The sequence below is a fragment of the Peromyscus eremicus genome, chromosome 4, assembly GCF_949786415.1.
Source record: "Peromyscus eremicus chromosome 4, PerEre_H2_v1, whole genome shotgun sequence".
Classification (NCBI taxonomy): Eukaryota; Metazoa; Chordata; class Mammalia; order Rodentia; family Cricetidae; genus Peromyscus; species Peromyscus eremicus.
The window spans coordinates 72,443,907-72,466,973 of NC_081419.1; positions in this window are offsets into that span (position 1 = coordinate 72,443,907).

A 23,067-nucleotide genomic window follows, 5' to 3' on the forward strand; every position below is an offset into this window, starting at 1 on the left:
TCAGAGTTTAAATAGAGGGCCAAGGATAAGCACATGTGAGGAGTTCTAGTCCAGGTCTGACCCTATTAGCTACATTTCTCTCTCATCCAGTAAGGTGATCTGACAGGTTGTTAGAATTGTTTGCAGTTTCTTTCTTGGAGACAAGTTCCTCCCTCTGGTTGTACCTTTTCTTTCTCCCAGCATGAGATTCCATTTCTTTGGGGTCCAATGTTTCAGTAGTCTGATAGTCAGATTACGAGAACCAAGAATATCTTTAGAAAACCTTTCTGTCACATACGTTACTGAATTGAACGGATAATCCAAAAGGATTTCATAGGAGAGTTTCAAACAAAATAGGAACTATGTTTTTGTTTTTGTTTTGTTTTCTGTTTGTTTGTTTGTTTGTTTGTTTGAGACAGGGTTTCTCTGTGTAACTGTCCAGGGTGTCCTTTGTATACCAACAGATCAGGGTGGTCTTGAACTCACAGAGATCTGCCTACCGTTACCTTCTGAGTGATGGGATTAAAGGCGTGTGCCACCACATCCAGTTATGTTCTTTAATCTTTAATATTTAATGACGCAAAAGAAATCTGAAGCCTTGTGGAATGGTTCTGTGGTTTGGGGTCCTTGCCATAGAGCTTGATGACATGAGTGAGATGCCTGGACCCCAGGTGGTGGAAGAAGGGAGTGTTTCCTCCCAAGATGTCCTCTGAATTCCATGTGTGCACCATGCTGTATATCTAGACTTTTCCTAACCCCATACACAATTATTTAGTTTTCAATTGTATAGTAGAATTTAAAGAAGAAAATATAATGTAAAAGCTCCTATGGTAAAATGAGAGTTTCTCACTTGTCTGTCTTCCTGTCTTAAGCAAGGCAGGTGGGAACAGCTGGAGGAGGCTGTTTGTAAAACTATAGACAAACGTGGTCATGCAAATACTCATCTTTAGCACCTTCATGACTCCTCAAGGCCTTGACTTTCCTAGGTGTCAGTTCACCCCTTTGAAAAATAGCATAATTATGTATCTCCTGAGACCCTTGTATCCTAATGGTTTGTTTTTCATGCCTTAATGTTTCTGTATTCCCACTAGCTAAATATTTTATCACATGGGGTTAAACCTCACTTAAGGTCTTTAACGTTCTCAACTAATAAGTTTTGTTAGATTGGTACCAGAAAAAATGATTAAGTGTGTTGCTAAGTACATTGGGTATAACTGCAAGTCTGACCCATATAAGTAAATACTCCTACCTGACATACCCAGTGGTTGTCCTTCCAAAGGGTCTTTGAAGTCATCTGTATGTAAATCTTTCTAATAAATGCTTTGGATCAAACACCCTGGCTGCCAGTAATTCATTCCTTAGAACCTTAGCTGGGCCCATCTAGGTACCTTCTATAACAGTCTCCACGAAAAACTACTCTACCACAGTTTCTGAGACAATTGCAGATTTATGTTCAGACAGACAGAATAACTTGTTACATGAAATGGTTCTAAGAATTGAGTAAACTACCCTATATAAAGGGACTGCAAGGAATGCCCACCAGAAACAAGTCAGAAGATTTGAATCTTACCTGCCTTCTTCCTCTGCCACCATTACTAGTAGAAGTAACATACGAAAGAATAACTCACATGAAAAGGATTCACAGGGATGTACACATTAACTTAAAAATTCTGTGCTATAGTTATGATTTCGTTGGTACACCTCCTAAATGTATGAATTACAGTGTTAGAAAATGTTCATTGTGTTACTGACTGGCTGCTAGTTTTGTTTTTGTTTGTTTTGCTTTGCTTTTAAATAACCTGCTTTTCAATATTTCTGTGATGGCTAGTTTTTTTTGATTCTTTTATTTTATAATTTAATTTAATTTTACATATCAGCCACGGATTCCCTTGTTCTTCCCCCTCCTGCCCCCCTTCCCTCCAGCCTACCCCCCATTCCTATCTCCTCCAGGGCAAAGACTTCCCTGAGGACTGAGTTCAACCTGGTAGATTCAGTCCAGGCAGGTCCAGTCCCCTCCTCCCAGGCTGAGCCAAAGACCCAGGTTTCAAACAGCCAACTCATGCACTAAGTACAGGACCCGGTCCCACTGCCTGGATGCCTCCCAAACATATCAAGCTAATCAATTGTCTCACTTATCCAGAGGGCCTGATCCATGAGCTGACCTACTCTGGTGATAGGATGGCCAAACACCCTAATTGTTGTGCTAGAAACCCCATCCAATGACTGAGGGAACCGGATGCAGAGATCCATGGCCAGGTCCCAAGTGGAGCTCCAGGAGTCCAATTGGTGAGAAAGAGGAGGGTTTGTATGAGAGAGAATTGTTGAGACCAAGGTTGGATAAAGCACAGGGACAAATAGCAAAATGAATGGAAACACGTGATGGCTAGTTTTATGTCAATTTGTCACATGCTAGAGTTATCAGAGAGGAGAGAACCACAATTGAGAAAATGTCTTTATAAGTCTGGGCTGTAAACCAGGCTGTAGGACATTTCTTAATTAGTGATTGATGTGAGAGAGCAGCCCATTTTGGGTGGTAATATCCATAGGCTGGTGGTCCTGGGTTCCATAAGAATTTAGTCTGAGCAAGCTATGAAGAGCAAGCCAGCAAACACACTTCTGCTTGATTTTTGCATCAGCTCCACTTACAAAGGTTCAAGACCTGTTTGAGTCTTGACTTCCTTTGATGATGAACAGTGATATGGAGATATGGAGTACAAGCCAAATAAATTCTTACCTCCCCAACTTACTTTTCGTCACTGTGTTTCATCATAGCTAACAAACATTGATTTCAAACCCTTCCATGTACTGTGTGGTCTTTCTCTGGAGGAATGGCTTCATATGTTAACTTCAAATATTTTCTGCTAAAGAGTGTTAAGTTAAAGTTAGTAGAATAAAGCTATGGTGTACCAACTTGATAATTAAAGCCACATCCCAAAACATGAAATAAATTTAATATTATATAAAAGATTGATTTTAAAGTCTATCCAGAATCCAGAGAAAATAAAATGTACTGATTTATCAGTTCAGATAGCAAGATGTTGATTTCTAACTCTTACCCCTAGAGCTTTAGGAATATTTTAGATGCTATAGGAATGCTATGCTAAATGTATATTCTATGAAAAGAAAAGACACCTATGAAGTCTTTATTGCCCCATATGCTATCTCACTGTACATAAACTGTTAAGATGACTATACTATCAGGGGTGAAAGTGTTTTTTATTCTGCTTATCTTACCTTCTAGTTGCATGCTCCCTAAATGGCATGGATAATGCTTCCAAAATACCCGGCAGAGTGTTTTGCTAGAAGTTCAGTAAATGTTTGCTGAATTGAATTGCCACATTAACATGTAAATTGTCAGATTGCAGAGTTTACAGCTTGTAAATCTTATTTTAAAATCTAGGTTTACACAAATTTGCATATTATTTAGAAAATGAATAAATTAAGCCCAAATCAGGGTTTCATTTATATGCACTTCCACAAACTCATTTGCAAGGTTTAAAGTGCTACTAGTGTCCAGCAAGTTTGATAGCCCCCCTCCAAGCAATGCACATATGGGAATTAATTGTTTCCTTTCAAAAAGTGCCAACCAAACTTATTACTTACTACTTATTTTTCCAAATGAAAATTCTTCAGAGAATATGGCTACTACTCACTAACAATCTTTCAGCTTAGTGTTTGAAAAAATAAAAATAGTTGAGTTTTACAAACATCTTGATGCTTCTCCATCAAATAAAGTTATCAGGTCTTGTGAGTAATGGCAAGCTACCAAAAAAGTTCTATGCTCTTCCCCTTTGCAAAACTGTTAACCTACTGAATGGTCGTTTTTGGTCATGGTTGTTTTGGCTCATGGTATTGCACCCCTGAGGAGCTTTTCTTTTAAGAGCTTATGAACATTTGTCAAGAATTCCCTGATTTATTTTTAAATTAAAGACAACCTGGCTCATTCATACTTATTCTTAACTTCACTCTCATTGGTTTATTCAAAAAAGTAAATTTTATAAGCATTCATCTAAAGCCCCTGGAATAATACCCAGCATATTAGATAAACTCCAATAACTAAGCCTCAAAATGTCTTGCTCATTCTGGAATCTGTGCCTTTTAATGGAAGGTGTATGTTTGAGGAACTAAAAGGTATCAACTGTGTCTGATATCACATAGCTTCTATTCCAGCTGCATCTATCTACACAAGTAAATTCACCTGCTGAATGGGAATTGTTTGTCAAGAAGATAATTAGCAAGGTTTTTTTTAAAGGGTTTTAAAAAAGGCAATGAAAACACTTTCATCTTTTAAGTGACTCAGAAAAAGCACCATCGATATTCATGAGTTTAAACACATTTAAAGGGAAATCATGGCACCTTTCCCAGTCCATCAAGACTAAGTATACTTTTACTGGGAATATGAAAGGAGACTAAGGGAAAGTGTGAAAGCTGTGGGAAGGTGCAATTATATTTTACAGTCTGCGATGTTCCAAGGTGTTCAATGGATGATGTTTTTGTCTTGTCATCAATAAATTCTGCCCTGTGTTTCTGTAATCACAATGCAGTTTTTACACTAAGCAATTATTTTTAATTGTAAGGATACGCAACCCCTTATTAAGCTAAGAGGAAGAGAATAGCGGTGCATATTAAAGAAACTGCAAACCCTAGTAGCCTCCTTTGATTTCTAAATGATTTTTGACAGTCTCTTGAAGAGTGGTTGCTCCATTTTCTATCCCCAAGTTTTTTTTTTTTTTTTTTTTTTTTTTTTTTTTTTTTTTTTTTTAAGGAAATGTCCCTATAGCATCTTTTCATCTGTTTTCTTACACTGGTTAACTAGTGGAGCCTCTATCTGAAGGTGGTCTACCACACCTTGTCCAACCTTGACTGGAAAAAGAACTCTGCCTCATCCATCTGACTTATATTAAATTGAAAACAAACTAACAAAAAAGTTGAATCACAACTCTTGGGAGCTGCAGTTTTAGGAAAGATGGTCATATTTCTGTGGGTTTCATTTAAATCTGGAATGATAGCAAGTTGAGTAGGTTAGAAGTAATTGTTATTTGTTAGACTGGAAACAAATCCTTCTCCTTTTGCCAGTGCAAGCACACACATGTGCACACACACATACACTACCACAATCAATCTATTTATTCTAAACATTTATGTACTAGTTCTTGATTATTCCAAGTAAGATTCAAATTTTATTGGGGGCTGTTTTTATTTTTTTCACAGTCAATTCCATGCTTATAATTATATACTTCCTTAGTTACTATTTTTATATTATATTTTATTCAACTCTATTTAGTCTCTATGTTATTCAGTATTAGAATTGAAGACCCTGACATTAATCTGCACACCTATGAACAAATAATTTTTGACAAAGAAGCCAAAAGTGCACAATGGAAAAAAGAAAGCATCTTCAACAAATGGTGCTGGCAAAACTGGATATCAACATGTAGAAGGCTGCAAATAGATCCATATCTATCACCGTGCACAAAACTTAAGTCCAAGTGGATCAAGGACCTCAACATAAATCCAGCTACTCTGAACCTGCTAGAAGAGAAAGTAGGAAGTAGTCTTGAATGCATTGGCATAGGAGACCACTTTCTAAATAGAACATCAGTAGCACAGACACTGAGAGAAACAATCAATCAATGGGACCTCTTGAAGCTGAGAAGCTTTTGTAGGGCCAAGGATACGGTCAACAAAGCAAAGCGACAGCCTACAGAATGGAAAAAGATCTTCACCAATCCCACATCTGACAGAGGACTGATATCCAGAATATATAAGGAACTCAAGAAATTAGACATCAAAATGCCCAACAGTCCAATTAAGAAATGGGTTATAGAACTAAACAGAGAATTCTCAACAGAGGAAACTCAAATGGCTGAAAGACATTTAAGGAATTGCTCAACATCCCTAATCATCAGGGAAATGCAAATCAAAACAACTCTGAGATACCACCTTATGCCTGTCAGAATGGCTAAGATCAAAAACACTGAAGACACCTTATGCTGGAGAGGATGTGGAGCTAGGGGAACTCTCCTCCACTGCTGGTGGGAATGCAAGCTTGTACAACCACTTTGGAAATCAATATGGTGATTTCTTAGAAAATTGGGAATCCATCTCCCCCAAGATCCAGCTATACCACTCTTGGGCATATACCCAAGGAATACTCAACCACACCACAAGAGCACTTGTTCAGCTATGTTCATATCAGCATTGTTTGTAATAGCCAGAAATTGGAAACAACCTAGATGCCCTTCAACTGAAGAATGGATAAACAAAATGTGGTACATATACACAATGGAATACTACTCAGCAGAGAAAAACAATGACATCATGAGGTTTGCAGACAAATGGATGGATCTAGAAAAAATCATCCTGAGTGAGGTATCCCAGACTCAGAAAGACAAACATGGTATGTACTCACTCATAACAGGATACTAGATGTGGAACAAGGATGACTGGACTGCTACTCACATCACCAGGCAGGCTACCTGGAAAACAGGACCCCAAGAAAGACACAGGGATCGCCCAATGACAGAGAAATGGAATGAGATCTACATGAACAGCCTGGACATGAGTGGGGGTAGTGAAGGGCGAAGGTCGAGGGAAAGAGAGCTTGGGTGAGTGGGAGATCCCAGCTGGATCAACAACAGAGAGGGAGAACAAGGAATAGGAGACCATGGTAAATGAAGACCACATGAGAATAGGAAGAAACAAAGTGCTAGAGAGGCCCACAGAAATCCACAAAGATACCCCCACAACAGACTGCTGGCAATGGTCGAGAGACAGTCCGAACTGACCTACTCTGGTGATGGGATGGCCAAACACCCTAATTGTCGTGCTAGAAACCTCATCCAACTACTGAGGGATCTGGATGCAGAGATCCATGACTAGGCCCCAGGTGGATCTCTGGGAGTCCAATTAGCGAGAATGAGGAGGGTTTATATGAGCGAGAATTGTTGAGACCAAGCTCGGATAAAGCACAGAGACAAATAGCCAAACAAACGGAAACACATGCAACATGAACCAATGGCTGAGGGGTTACCAACTGGATCAGGCCCTCTGAGTGGGTGAGACAGTTGATTGGCCTGATCTGTTTGGGAGGCATCCAGGCAGTGGCACCGGGTCCTGTGCTCATTGCATGAGTCGGCTGTTTGAAACCTGGGGCCTATGCAGGGTCCCTTGGCTCGGCCTGGGAGGAGGGGACTGGACCTACCTGGACTGAGTCCACCAGGTTGATCTCAGTCTGTAGGGAAGGCTTTGCCCTGGAGGAGATTGGAATGGGGGGCGGGCTGGGGGTAAGGTGAGGGGGGTGGGAGGGGGGAGAACAAGGGAATCTGTGGCTGATATGTAGGACTGAATTGTATTGCAAAATAAAAATTAAAAAAAAAAAGATTTGAATATGTGTGACAGGTTATAAGCTTTTTGAAAACAAACAGTACTAATTTTTATATCATAGTTTTCTCTGTTTATGCAAATAGAATATAGTAGAGAGCACAAACATATGTATGTATATTGCATATATAACACACATATGTAGAGTATAAATAGGGTATGTACACACATGGTCATGCATTAATATACATAGGTATATATGCATGCACTGAGATGAAAAAGACAGGATATTCTTTTTCTCATATAACATCCTATTCATTGAAAATGTTATATTATAAATTATATTTTATAAATTGTATTATAAATCAAATAAAAATTTCCTTTTGAATAAACAGTCCAGCCAAGGTGTTTGTGCTGTGACCTGTGGAACATTATTTTGTTTGCTTTTCGATGCTGTCATAAAGGGGAATGCCAAGTTTTCCAGGAGACAGCCCCTGCTCCAACTCTTACCCCATCAAAGAAAAGTTAGTCACATGGCCATGCTTAGTATATATGAAACTGACAACATAGGGGTCAGTGTGCAGGCACAGAAAGAAGGCTTGATTGCATATTCTGCCCTAGTCTAAGAACTTAAAACTAACAATCCTCATAATGGGTTCCTCGCAAACTAACAATATTTTTAAACAAATAACTACCCACATGCTTTGTAATGAAAAACTGAGCTCATTTTCTCCTCCAGAAAGGGAAATCAATTCTTTAGTCAACAGATGGTATGCTGTTTCAGGACCCACTCTACAGTGCAGGTTTCACTGTGCAGCTTTTTTTTTTTTCTTATTTTGAAGCCAGGCTTGTTTCGCTTCCTGTGAGTCCTTTGCCCTGCACACCACATCCTATTCTCACTATGTACAAGACTCTCTTTTCCCTTTGCCTTACCATACCGAAGACTAACATAGAGGGTTCACTTTGTAAAAACTGGGTTGTAAATTTTCAAGTTCAAAAATACTGCTACACATGTGTTTACCTCTGACAAAATATTGGACACATTGTATCAAGTAATAGTGCCATTTTACCTTCAGTGTTTGGAAAAAATTTTGCTTGGCCTTCAAGGATGTTTAGAAATGTCATATTTGAATGTCCATCCTTCGCAAGGAAGATGAGAAGCTGGAATGTGTGTTTATCTTTGCCAACATACCATCTTCATGGCCTCTATTTCACTGCTGGCCTTGTGGTTATTTTTTACTCTCTAATCCCAGTACAGCATAGGATGCACACTACTGTCTAGTACACATCACAATTAAATAGATTTAAAATCATGGCAGTGTGTCCCCTTGTCGTTATTGTATTTTTGTAATGTTTCCCAAATCTACAGATTCATGAGGGGTGTGTGTGTGTGTGTGTGTGTGTGTGTGTGTGTGTGTGTGTGTGTCTAGCAAGGATCAAAATTTTCAAATTTTCTACTGTATTTCAATGTCTTTGAGAATATGTTTTGTTTAGACACAGTTTTTAAGGAAATACTATCAAAATTTACTTCACATAAAGCAACAGGCCCACATATTTTCACTGGAGAATTCTACAAAGCCTTCAAATGTTGTGCTACCTGTACCTATAGATATTTTTACAGGATGAAACACTGACAAGAAACTTTCCTGATTCACATAATCTGCCTCTCCTCTCCTCTGCACCCCCTCCTCTATGGATAGAGGAGACTTAGAGCTTGTCAGGTGTTAAGGGGGCACCATACCACTGACCTACTCTCTCAGCTCCATAGTCCTGAAGACTAATTAAGATAAAAAGGATGAATGGATACCAAAGTATGAAAATATGTTGTGTGCATATTGGATATCCACACATTCTTGAGCATTCTCTCCTATACACTTTAATTCTTAATCACAAGAGGAATGATATCTCTTTTATATGGAAAAGTCAAGAAACCATATTAAAACGAATATTAGTACTGTGCCAATCAGATGTCAGTCTTTGATTCACTAATCTCCCCCCTCCTAAATATTGCTTCCATTTCTTCCTTTACAGTAGCATGTGACTAAGAATAGGACTGCACTCATTAATCATTTGAGCCTCTCTAGAAATCTGCGATGTGTGCAATCACCATACAGGCTTCTTTTGCCTTTATCACATATAGCTCTCCTACTCAGAAATATACTTCATTAAGTCAGTTTTATAAAGAGCGCAAGTCTATGTTAGGAAGAGAACAATTTTGTCTATGATCATCATAAGGGGCCGGAATTAGAGACATGGTAGCTGTTTTAAAAAATAGATAAAAATCTCATGACTAAACAAGATCAAAGTTTCTTTCTCAAGAAATAGTTTGGCCTATATCTCTATACTATACCATCTAGGGATATGATTTCCTTTGCCTTTAGATGGTGTCATGAATAGGAACATCAAGGTTTCGTGAGTCAGGCAGAATTGCAACGCTCACTCCACTGCAGCTCACATTCAGAGTAAGAAAGTCTTCCAAATGTGATGCCAACGTGAAGCCAACAAAGGGAGAATTAATTGTGCATCTGGCAGTCCCAAATATGTCTTCCCAAACTCTGGAAGGAACCATAATCACAGTGGCTTCCTCATAAAGTGTTTTAAAAATAATCACCTCCGCACTCTTACTAAGAACTCCATGTTATCTCTCCTCAGAAAATTTTCATCAAGATACTGATTCTCATTGTGTATACATGTCCTTAAGAGAATGGAATGTGCTGCCTATTTCTGGAATATTCTGAAGGTGCCATGTGCCTATTTTTAGCAATGGCATGCCTGTGGTTCAGATGGCTATCACGGGGCACTTGCTACTACAAAAAAATTTCTTTAAAATTGGACCATATAAGTCAATTGAACGTTTTTTTTTTTTTTAAAAAAAAACTAATACAGGAAAAAATGTTAAAATACTGAATTGATACTTTAGCTATTTATGCCTACTTGAAACCCCGAAATAAATGATACTTTGCCATCTTTCAGTTTAGTGCAAAGTCTAGCTAATATAATTTAAGATGTCTTTATTCGTTAGCCATTCCCAGATCACAGAGTCTCTTTACAGCTTCTAGTTTTAATTTGTTCTATTTTTCTTCCTTCTTTCCCCCTTATCCCTCCTCCTCTCTTCTTCTCTCATCCTTTCCTTTCCTTTCTTCCTCTCACACTTTTAACTTGGGAAAAGTACTAAATTCAGAGCCCTTTATGGTACAGTATGAGATCAGAGTTCATTTATATTCTCACAATTTTAACAATCTCTACCAGCCTCACCTGAAAAATATTTAATAAAAGTTTCACTCCTTGAATATTTTCAAAGTTGAAATATTTCATAGAAACAACTAGTTATGATTACTGCAGTATTTTATAAGTTTATGGATTATATAATCAAACTTTTATATTGAATAATAAAGGAAAAATTGTCCAAAAATTTTTGAGAGATATTTTTGCTGGGTTTATAATTCAGTAACAAGATTTGCTACTCATATCATAGAGTAGCCTGTTAGCCAAGTTTCATTAACAATGAATGATAATTACAATGTCTTCAGTAAGGTTAAGTGCTGTTACTAATCTGACCAGTCAGTTTAAGGCAGGGCAATTAAGAGAACTTAGCTTTTAATACATAGCTTTTCTTTCTTTCTTTCTTTCTTTCTTTCTTTCTTTCTTTCTTTCTTTCTTTCTTTCTTTCTTTCTTTCTTTTTGTCCATTCACTATCATACACACACACACACACACACACACACACACACACACACACACACACGTACATATATAATATTTTTATTTCTGGAAATGTTTTTGTTTATTCTGAATGTCATTTTTATCATATAACCTGAGGAGAATAAATGATTTTATTCTTTTGGGATAAGAAAAAAATGCTCCTTATATAAATTTGGAAGTAAAGTCTTGGTTTGGGCAGTTTTTAAGTAGTTCATATATTTTATTTCTCTCCACTGTGAGATTTGGATATTTACTGTAAGTCACTGAATCATTACTATTATTTTGTTCTCATTTCTAATGATTTCTTTGGGTTACTCACCTGTTCCCATAGTATTTATGACTTATTTAAGCCATGGTTCTATGAATACCTATTAATATTTTTCCTGAGTTTCTGAATTCTAGAGAAAATATCTCCCCAATTGCAAAGTTCTTGTTTCTCCCATATTTTAACATACAGAGAAATAAAAACCCATACATTATGTTCGCTTCATCTCTTTCTTCAGAAAATCAAACCTTTTTCTCAGGATCCTGCTCACTCTTCTTGGCATCTAAATATATTTCTAGTGGGAAATTTCCTGTGGGAAATAGTAAGTAAAGATTAAACACTAAATAATGTAAATAAAGTAAAATTCCATCTGCATTTGATCATTTGGACCTCACATGCTCTCAACAAATTCTGCTGTTATAATTAACATGTAGACATCAGTGTTAGGAATTCTCCATATAGGGCTGGAAAGATGGGTCCCTGGTTAAAGGCTAGGCTCACAACCCAAAATAGATGAAATTCTCCATATTAAAAATGTCCTCTCAACTTTCAGATTGTTAATGACGGTTTATATCCCATATAAACTCCCTTTAGTATTTATAGGCTTGCTGATCATTAATTCTCCTTTGAGGAATTTCTCTTTTGCTTTAGTTGTCTGTGTCTCAGTTCTATGATTATAGAAAAGTCTGATGGCATGCTAAAGTCATATCATACTCATTTAGGCAAACACCATAACTGAGAGTGAGTATGTCAGAATGTGGGTGAATACACCACATTCTATTTCTTATTCCCTTCATAATTTAAAGCAATTACATCTCTTAATTTACTGACTAGGTTTACTTATGTCATATATATATATATTATATAAATATTATATTATATATGTATATAATCTAGAGAGACATGTATATATTTGTATATGTAATGAGTAAAATGCAGAAAAACTTTCTCACCTGCTCTCTATTTGCAGTATGTTTTAAAATAAAGAACTTAAACTATCAATTACTTTTAATTATTTGTTGAGACACAGATGCACACAGTTTGTTGTATTCTCATTAAATAAACATTTAGAACTTAAATGTTAATGATCCTACCTAGATTTGAGGTACACTAAAAAGATCATCACTAAAAAGATATGAGTATTCCCCCATCACAGACAGCTCAAAGCAGTCTTGAAATGATATACTTCAAGGTAATGTAATGAGTGTATACTTTCTGCTTAGAATGGCTATTTATAGTTGGATCAATTAATTCCTAGAGTGTGTAGAGCAAAGAATCCCTTTATCCTGTCATCCTATAGAGCTAAGGGTATGGTATATGCTGAGCTAGAGCAAACTTTAAAGCTGATCAAACTTCTAAGCAAAATCCTATATTACGATTAGTGATGGGTCCAATGCTGTGAAGTGAATAGAGGGAAAAGACTCACAAAGGGTTCCCAGGTTGAAGTTGGATGAAAGAGTCATGGGAATGAACTGTGTATGGGAGGCTTATTGCAACCCCCTTGATGGCTGGAATTAGGCCTGAAATCTTGTTAAGACACAGATCCTTGGGATATTTTATGCCTTTTCTTTTTTCTTTTCTTTTTTTTTCTTTTTTCTTTCTTTTTTTTTTTTTTTGTAAGGTCAGATACACCAAAGGAGCAGTTTGCTGTGTCAAAAAATCCCCAAGAGTAATATGATGGGAATTGTAGACACAGCTCCCAGAACTGAGGAATCGGATTTAGAAGACAGGGTCCCTTTAAAGCCTTCAATGCGATTCAGAGCTAATTATAAGCAGGTAGCATTTATAGAAGTCATTTTGTAAGCATTAGTTTTAAGTAATTATAAAAGGTAAGTCTCCAAAAGTAGCTAGTGACTAGAAGATTTTCACTTCCATCTAAAAAAGAAAATAAATAAGTAAAACAACAACAAAAGCAGATGAAAAATAATTTTTGATGATTTGGGTTACAAATCCAAATGCATATACAAGTCTCAGTACTTTATGTATTATTGCTTCAATTTATTATTTAAAATGGGAGACATCTAATTTAGCAGACATATAACTATGTTTTCTCTGTAAATAGCAAACACTGTTGTTACTACATTTTTTTTGTCTTTGAAAACATATGAATGAGCATTTTCATATGTTCAAGACAAACAAATGTAACAGTAATTGGATCATAATATTCTTGGGATTATAAACTAAATATACTTTTGCTTTAATTATTATAAATTAAATATTTTATATAAAATGTAGGAAAAGTGGTCACATATATATATATAAAATCATCTTACTTCAAAATATAAGAAAATCATTACAATAAAGAAACAACTTAAAATTATGTGCCCTTCAAAATCAAATCTGATAAGATATGATATTTTACATATATAATTCTAAGGTTTATTTTCTCCTATACATAATTTTATTATATGTGATATTGAGTTTTAATATTTGTCAGTGTCTAGTGTTCAATTTAGTTGTTTTTTTCTTGACTGATTTTACCCAAAATCAATTGTGTGCTTTAGGACATTTAAAAAGGTGAACAAGACACAGTCATTAACCATGAACATTAAAGACTAGTTGTGGAAGCAATTATCAAATATTTATTAATATACCTTACAATGAACTGTGAATGTAATTCAGTTGTAGACCTTTTAAAAGAACCTAGGTTTACCTAGCAGTACGTATAGAAAACATTATGCTTTTCATTTTTTTTTTGAGATTATAATTACTTTTCCCCTTCCCTTTCCTTCCTTCAAACCCTCCCATATACACCTTCCTGCTCTCCTTTAAATTCATGTTTATTTCATTAATCATTATTTCATGAATATATATAAATATCAACTTTTCAGTCTATATAATGTTACTTGTATGTATGGTTTCATGTTTTTAGGACTGACTGACTGACTGACTGGCCCTGGGCAGCTGGTTGGTGTGGTCTTCCCTGGGTGAGGCCACCTGGAGTGGTGGTCTCCCAGCTTTCTTCAGTTGTCTATAGTCTTTTTATGTAGGGTTGAGGTCTTGAGGCTTTTACCCATCCATTTTAACATGTCTACTATTGTTGTCCTTGTTCAGTTCATGGTTAGGCTGTCATGGTGCTGAGACTTTGTTGAGTGTAGCTTCTAGTATTACCAGTGAACATAACCTCACGACAAAATCCCTGGTCCTTTGGCTCTTAGCTGTCATTCTACCCCCATTGGCAATGTTTCCTGAGCTTTAGGTGCAGGGGTGTTTTGTAGATGTATTCACTGAGACTGTGCTCCACATTTGTTCATTTTGATTGGTTGTGGGTTTTGTAATAGTCTTCATTGGTTTCAAAGAGAAGTTTCACTGGTGAGCAGTAAATACTACACTTACCTGTAGACAAATTTCTAAACTGTCTTATTAAATAAGAAACACAGAGCCAAATACAGAGGTAATAGCCAAAGAGATCAGAGCGAATAGCCACGATTAGCCTTAGCTTACCACCACATAGTAGCTATCACGGAGAGAGTTTCTTCCAGTCTGACCTGTGTTTTTATTGCCTTCCTGTTCTGTCTTCTCATTGGCTCTAAGCCTAGCCACATGACTTTCTTGTCACTCTGTCTGTACAGAACTCCAGGCCTCTATGGTTGGTCCTAGAATTGAGGGCTTATGTCACCATGCTTGGCTGTGTCCTTGACCACACACAGACTCTGCTTGTCATGTGATCGGATTACGGGCGTGGGCTACCACCACCTGACTTCTGTTTATGGTTATGACCTCTGATCTCCAGGCAAACTTTATTAACATTCAAATAAAATAAAATATCTTTATAAATTGATGTTAGGGATTATTCTGGGTGAGTAAATTAGTGATTGTGGATTTTCCTCCATTAACCATGACTTCACTAGAAATGAGTAGTTAGCTAGGTTTTCAGTACATGGCTTCCCTCTGGTTGAACAGGTCTTAAGTCTAATTAGAGAACTGTTAGTTACCACTGAGAGAGGTGTGACACTGCTGCACCCTTAGGGTTGCAGTGATGTTGGTTCATAGAAAAAACAAATAAAAACAAAAACAAAACCTGATAAGTGTTAGGAAGTCAGGGGTGTACAATTTGGAGACAGTACTCAATTTCCTAGATTTTCTTTCTGTAGAGTGTTCAAGTGATACTCATAAGTATGATGCATGGTATGGAACACTGCAGCCTAGAGGAATTGGGAATAATCCAAGAGAATTAGCTCTGATTTCTATAGAATGACACAGAAAGTATCAAGGAGCTTGATGTGGAAGCATGAGCTGCCCATGACTAGAAATGGGCTGGTGTTTCCGAAAGATCCAGTTATAAAAATGGAGAAAGTGGTTATTGCATTCATGTATTTTTGCTGTTGTTGCTGTGAGCTGGAGTTCTTGAATATTCAGCAAGGTAAGGAGCCCAAGGGGATTATGCATAATTCTGTTGTTGGGAAATCCTAGCAAGCTGAGATTCAGGAAATGACTGGATCTAAGCCAGACATTACAGTTTCTGACAAAAATCTCATGATCAAGTTACTTTTTAATACTTTGTAATTTTTTTCTCTATTCAGAAGAAGAAAATGATAATATCACTATCTCTGTAAAATGATCAAAATGCATTTCTAATGGATTTATCCAGTGTATAGACTGCTCACAGTCTAATGGGATTCTTAAGAGTACCTAAACAAGACCATCCTTCAGAAACAGGAGGATGAAAATAGTTCTTTATCTGGTTCTCTCTCTCTCTCTCTCTCTCTCTCTCTCTCTCTCTCTCTCTCTCTCTCTCTCTGTCTCTCTCTCTCTGTCTCTCTCTCTCTCTGTCTCTCTCTCTCTCTTGTTGATGAACCTATAAAACTACCATGCTGGTCTGAGAAAGTATTTGTAGTTTAGATGATTAATTCACAAACTTTGGAAATGTTATAGGATCTGATCATTTTCTCAAAATATTTGTACCTTTGGCCTAAAATACTATGAAATAAATTTGACATCAAATTATTTAACATTGAGTAGAAACAAGTTTACCACTACAGAAGTCAAGAAAGGAAAAGACAAATTTTTCATGCAATTATAAATTAATGAATTGATTATACCAACTAAAGGCAAATGACTTCATGGATATAAATATATAAAAAATGTTCATATTTATAATATTGGATTTATTTCCAAATTGCATTATATCCCACTGAATATTCAGTGTGTATAGTTTGAATTTGTTAACAAGAATTAGGTCAACTTAAATTGAAACCTTACATACACAGTTAACTAAGATAAAGACATGTGACCCTATGGGTTTGTTACAGCATATTACAGAAGCAGGTGTTTTGATAATTCCTTCAAAAATTATACTCATCATAATTATTAAACACATTCTTCCTTGATCTTAATTTGTTCACTATTTTGTAGAATTAGCTAAAAGATTGTGTAAAACCAATTATATACCCTTCATAGGTGCCTGAGAGATTAACTCACTTACTTATATTTTGACAAACACCATCTTAAAGAACACAAGCAAAACTTGTAAGATGCAATTCAAGTTTTCCCAAATTTCCCTGAAGTCAGCCGCCACTCTGGTTTGCACTGATATGATGGATTGAGACATCGAGAAGAAATCTAGACATAAATCTGAATTAACACAGGATCAACTCCCACTCTATCCTATTTAGTTATTTAATTTTGATATTAGATATATTTTCTAATTTCTGTGACTCTGAGCTCTGAGGTGGCACTGGGAGCTCTTCCCTCAGCTTACTAGCCTACTCCCATTCTTGAGAGTGGGGTTCTTTTCTTAATAAGCTCTTATTTCAGTTACATGCCTAATTTTAAAGGTGTGATTTTTTGCTATCTCCTCCTATAGGCTGCCAGGATTTGCATCTAAACTATGTTGTTTTTTTTTTTGTACTATGTTTTTGCTTAAATACTGATACAACTCTCCTTAAGCATAAAAAAAATGAAACTGTTATACTTGTCTTTAGAGGTAATTTTAAGGATTATGTAGGAAAAGGTTGTGAGCATTCCTTCATTAGTTAGAGCTTCATAAATCTTAGAAAAAAAACCATTCTGAGTGTTTATTTGGTGCTTAAAAGGTCTTCCTTCTTGAGTCCCTGCTCTTACTATAGTGACAACATCATGGTACAACATTACTTCAGTTCATAAGATAAATTAATTGTCGAGACCACATGCTTCTTTATTCAAAACTCATAATGACAAAAGTCTCAACTCCCTTTTCTTGCTGAATATTACCTTAACTATGTAAAGATGTGTTACTGTTTTACCTTGCCCGCCTAAGGTACCTAACTGGTCTAATAAAAAGCTGAATGGCTGATAGCTAGGCAGTAGAGGGATAGGTAGGGCTAGTTGGCAGAAAGAATAAGTAGGAGGAGGAATCTAGGCTAGAAAAGAGAAGAGAGAGAGAGAAGAGAATGGGGGAGAAAAAGAGGGAGACACCTGGGGCCAGGCAGGCAGCTACCAGTCAGCCAGACACGGAGTAGGACATACAGAATGAAAGAAAGGTAAAAAGTCTCGATGCAAAACACAGATGAAGAGAAACAGGTTAAATTAAGTTGTAAGAGCTAGTGACACAAACATAGTAAGATAAGGCCGAGCATTCATATCTAATAGTAAGTCGCTGTCATGATTTGGGAGCTCGTTATGACCCAAAAGAAAACCTGTTACATTCTACAATAATCATTAGGAAAGCTGTGATGAAAACTATGTAGAGTTCAGGGGTTGTTTAGAATCTCAACTTTAGGATGAGAATCTAAATTCTTAAAGTTTCCTTTTAGTTTTAAATTGAGAGATCATGAACACAGTATATGCCTTTGTAGAGATTTAAGTATTCACTGTTACGAGCCAGAATCAATGTAAATGCTGGGTTTGTTTTACCATTTACCTTATAATATTCTATGAAGTAGATATTATCACTACTATTTTTTAACTAAACAACATTGCAACATTCAGATATCCTGATTAACTTATCTCAATTTAACCAGTGTGTGGTGATATGACATCACAAATTAGAAGAGAAAAATAATATAGTGTTGCTTCTAGGTAATTTTTGTGGAAGTGTTTGCAAGCAGAAATTCCCTAAGGATATAATGGATTGATTTCTTGTTTGTTTACCATAATTATAGATAATTAGTATGTATCCTGTAGACTATGGAGCTTTCTTTATGGTTTTGAAGGCCATAGGCATTTTTCTATATTTATTTGCTTTTTTTTTTTAATTTTTAGTGCTAAGGATGGAATCCAGGCCTTGCATGTGATAGGCAAGCATTCTGCCACTGAAGTACATCCCAGCCCCAACTCTTCATAAAGATATGATTCAAAAGCCTATTTCACTTATGTGTATTTTCAAATAATTATAGAGTGCTTTGCTTTCTCAATTCTTGATTAATTTACATAAGGAATATTTTTAATATGCTGGGAAGGTCACACAATCTCATCCCACAGTGATTATTTTTCTTTATATACTAAACTCATACATAGTTGTGTATACACTCTGAAATATGAAAAGATAGACAGATTTGTCATTCATAAAGACATAAGTTTAGCATTACTTAGCTTTGCAGCACTCCATTCACAGTAAACAATATATCATAAGCAGCTTTTCTTGATGAAAATTGACTTTCACAAAGCTGACCTTCGTTTTTTTAGGACTGTGTGGGATATAACAAGATGTTCTAGAACATATTTTGCCCTTTTCTTGAGCTTTTATATGTAAGGAATATGCTACTTTGTACATATTTCCCGTTATTTTGATAGCATGAATACATACAGTGACACAGCAGGTTGATGGGGTACACTCAATTTTAAGGTATTTGACAGATATTAGCAAATTTCCCTCTTGGAAGTTAAAACTCCTCAGGTAATGTAATATTTGGTAGTTTTATTAATAATGGCTGATTGTCTTAAATGAAGTAATTTTAGTGTGCTAATATCACCCAAGATCCCTTAAGGGCATTATCATTATAATAAAGGCAGACCTGAACTTTCATTTGATCTGAAAATGTCATTTGTGCTGCAGGGTCGTTATTACTCTGCAAACACTTCCTTTTAAAATCATAAATGTACAGAGATATTTAAAGACAAGCTTTTATTGTAAGTCTATAGTATTATTCTCCAAAAGTTTGAGGTTTGGCTAATCAGCAGAAATTTCTTCATATTACATTATGTAGAAGAAATTAGTATATGATTTTATCACCATAAATTAAATATGTCTTTCCAACTACATTTATGAAGGAGTTTATATCTTGAATGTGCTATTTAGTTTCCTTGAGGGGATGTTATCATGTAAGTGGAGTGGATTTTCACAAAATGCTATTTTTCGAAGTTGGTTTAAAGTAATTGAACATTCTTCTTCAATCCTATGTTACATGCAAGAGAAAATATATATTTCACAGATATATTTTGTATGTACACCTCTAGTACATTGGGTACTGTTATCCAGTATAAAATTTATAAAGAGAAAAATACATTTTTTTGCCTGATCAGACCACAAATATTAATAGAAATTAAGGAAGACTAATAGATTATAACTATAAATCTAATTCACAAGTTCACTTTTTTGAGAAAAAACAACAAATCTTATAACTCATGTCTGTTCACAGAGCAGAGAATACAGGTATTTGTTACATTGCAGAGCCATGGAATTTTCCCAAGATGCCATCTGTTTCTATTAACTTGACAGAAGCTGGCATCTTCTGCAAGAGGGAACCTCAATTGAGAAAATGCATTCATCAGATTGGCCTGTAGGGAAAACTATGAGGCATTTTCTTGATTAATGATTGATATTGGAAGAACCCATGCACTTGAGCTAGTGTCATTCCTGGGCTTGTGCCCCTGGATTGTATACAAAGCATGCAGAGCAAGCCACCGAGAGCAATCCAGTAAGTAACACTCCTCCTTGGCTTCTGCTTTCATTCCTGCATCCAGGTTCCTGCCTTGCTTGAGTTTCTGCCCTGACTTCTCTCAGGGATGAACGGTTTTCTTGAAGTATAAGATGAAATAAATCTTTTTCTCCCAATTTAGTTTTGGTAATGGTGTTTATCACAGTAATAGAAAACAAACTGGACCACCATTCCCTTCAATAAATCCATTAACAGAAACTAAAAGCTAACAGTTATCTCTGGTAGTTTGAATGTCACATAGGACTCAGTAAGATAGGTTCTGAAAATACATGTCTTTGCATATTTGGTATAAAAGTTATAATGAAATATAACCATGGGAAGGCAAGAGCAACAAATGATTTACTTTACAATCAGTTTGCTAGGTGAGACCTCTATAAAGAACAACAATAAAGGTAATAAAATATACACAACATTAATAAATAAAAGATTTGGTGAAGGTGCCATTGTTAAGGCAATCTTTGCATATACTCTTCTAATGATTTGTATCTAGAAAATAGACACTATGGTAAAGCATACCTTGGTGAGACAATTTCAATTTTTTTCTCTAGGTAAGTACCGAACTTTAAAATGTTTCTCATGTATTTAATCAACATAAGCTGAGTTATAGAGTGGGGAACAGTTGATGACATCTGTTTTTTATGAAAAAAAACAAGTTTATTTTCCACCCTATTATGTACTCAAGTGAATCAGGTGGTAATCTCATTCATGCATTCAGTAGTTCTCATAAACTGAATGTTAAATTTTTATTTAAAGTTCTTAAATGTACCTTAGGATGACTATACCAAGTTGAAATTAGCATCTTGTATGCTGCATAGAAAATTCTGTTTTAATAAATATTGTTAGCATATCAAAAAGTGATATAAATGGTGCTAAATATATCAGTGGGGTCTGAGGGGAAATCCTTATCTATTTATTGTTGCATATGGGTCTAGAACCGACTGATATTGCTACCTGAATCAATAACTATACTGTGGCTTGCAAGATGGTGATTTTTCAAATCTCATTGTTCTATATTCATTGACTGAATGACATTTTAAAGAAAGTTCTCATCAGCTTGCATGCCTTAATCACTTCAGAAATCAATCCAAATAGACTAAATAAGGAATCTTTATTATTTTTTCTTTTAAAATTTTAATGCAGTATTCAGAGCAGAGACAGCATATCCTGGCCTTTCCTTAAGTGCATATGAGTCAGAGTGAGTGTGTATATATGTATTTATTTCATGGTGTGTTGATTGTGTACATTTAGTTTGTAGGGGAGGGCCATATGACAGAAAAAATGAATAATAAAGAGAGTTATTAAATAAAGCTATTTGTATTTGAGCCATTGTCAATCATTCCATCATTTATTGTAGTATTTGGACTATTCAACACTATTTATTTCTAACTCATTTTTAGAAATTTCTGCATCTAAATGACAGAAATTTAAACAATAAGATGAAATTTGAATAATGAGTTGCTCCTGACCTTTGTTATTTGAATCATGACACCTAAAAATGTTTGCAGTTATAGCTCAATTATCTTAGTTGAAAAGAACCTGCAAATGAGACCAACCACAGCAAGCCACAAAGAGCAGACACCTGCACTCTCTGCTCACTGGAGACCCAGTTTTTCTGGGACTAAAAGGATTGTGAATATGATAATGGGTGTAGAAAATTGCACATATCCACAGATGGCCTAGGTCATAAAGCAAAAAGCTTAGTGTTATGAGTTATGCTGTATTGGAAGTTGTCAGGTAGGGCTTCTCAGTAACACCTCAAGATAGTACGGCTTCCTGTCATTGCTCGTTGTTGCTTACTAGAACTTGATGACAGAATATATTGCTCAACGTAGTATAGACTTTAAACACAGGACATGGGGACATCAAAGTGATAGTAACCTTTTCACCTCATTGGCTACCTTTAATGATGCTGGAATATACTTAGTAGTCTTCTAAGGAGAAAAGCCATCAAAAGTCTTACACAGATGAGAAACCTATAACTGACCTAATAGACAGACAGAATGACATCTCATGTCTACTGATGATATGGTGGCTTGAATGTTATGGGAATAACCAACAACTTTCTAATTGGGCTTCTGTCCCTTTCATTCTTAGCTTTGTTTGTCACCTTGATGTTACCTGGAATCATCTGAAAGGGGATTCTCGTTTGAGATATTTGCCAGACTAGAATGACCTATGTGCATGTCTATGGGAGATCTTCTTGATTTTTAATTGTTTCAAGAATGTTCAGTGCACAGTGGGTGACATCATCCCTATGCAGGTGATCCTGTGCTAAATGAAATATAGCTAAGCAGGCACTTCAAACGAGCAAGCAAGCAGAATGTCTTAATACCTTCTACTTAAGGTTTCTTGTTTGAGTTCCCTTAATGATAAACTCTGACCAGGAAGTGTAAGACAAACCAACATTTCCTTCTTCAAGCACCTTTGACCAGAGTGTTTTATCACAGAAACGGAAAGAAAACTGGAACAGACATGCTCCACCGGAGAGAAATCATGTTTGCTACTGTAAACTTGGTTAAGAACACATGGCTAGGGCAATCATAAGCATTACTGCTATCATTTCCCTAAAATGACATAGGACCACTTCTAAATACTTCTTGTACTCATAGACTAGTATACTCCTTAACTATTAGTAGAGAGGCTTCTTTATGAAAGAGAGAGTGGCTAATACAGAGACTTATAACTGGTCAAAGAGTAGAAAATAAGTAGTAGTGTGGTGTTCATTTATGAATGGCAAATCTGAATCACCTCCCCTCCCCAACTCCTTAAAGGTCAGGGAATATCATGAAAAAGAGGAAGTGAAATTCTAAGAGTGAGTGATCAGGAAAGATTTCTGTGAAACAGTCTTCCAGAAATGAGAGGACCATGAACTTGTGCACTAACAGCTGCCATATTTGGGAGTACCAGACCGGTACAACATTAATCTAGTCAACACTCACA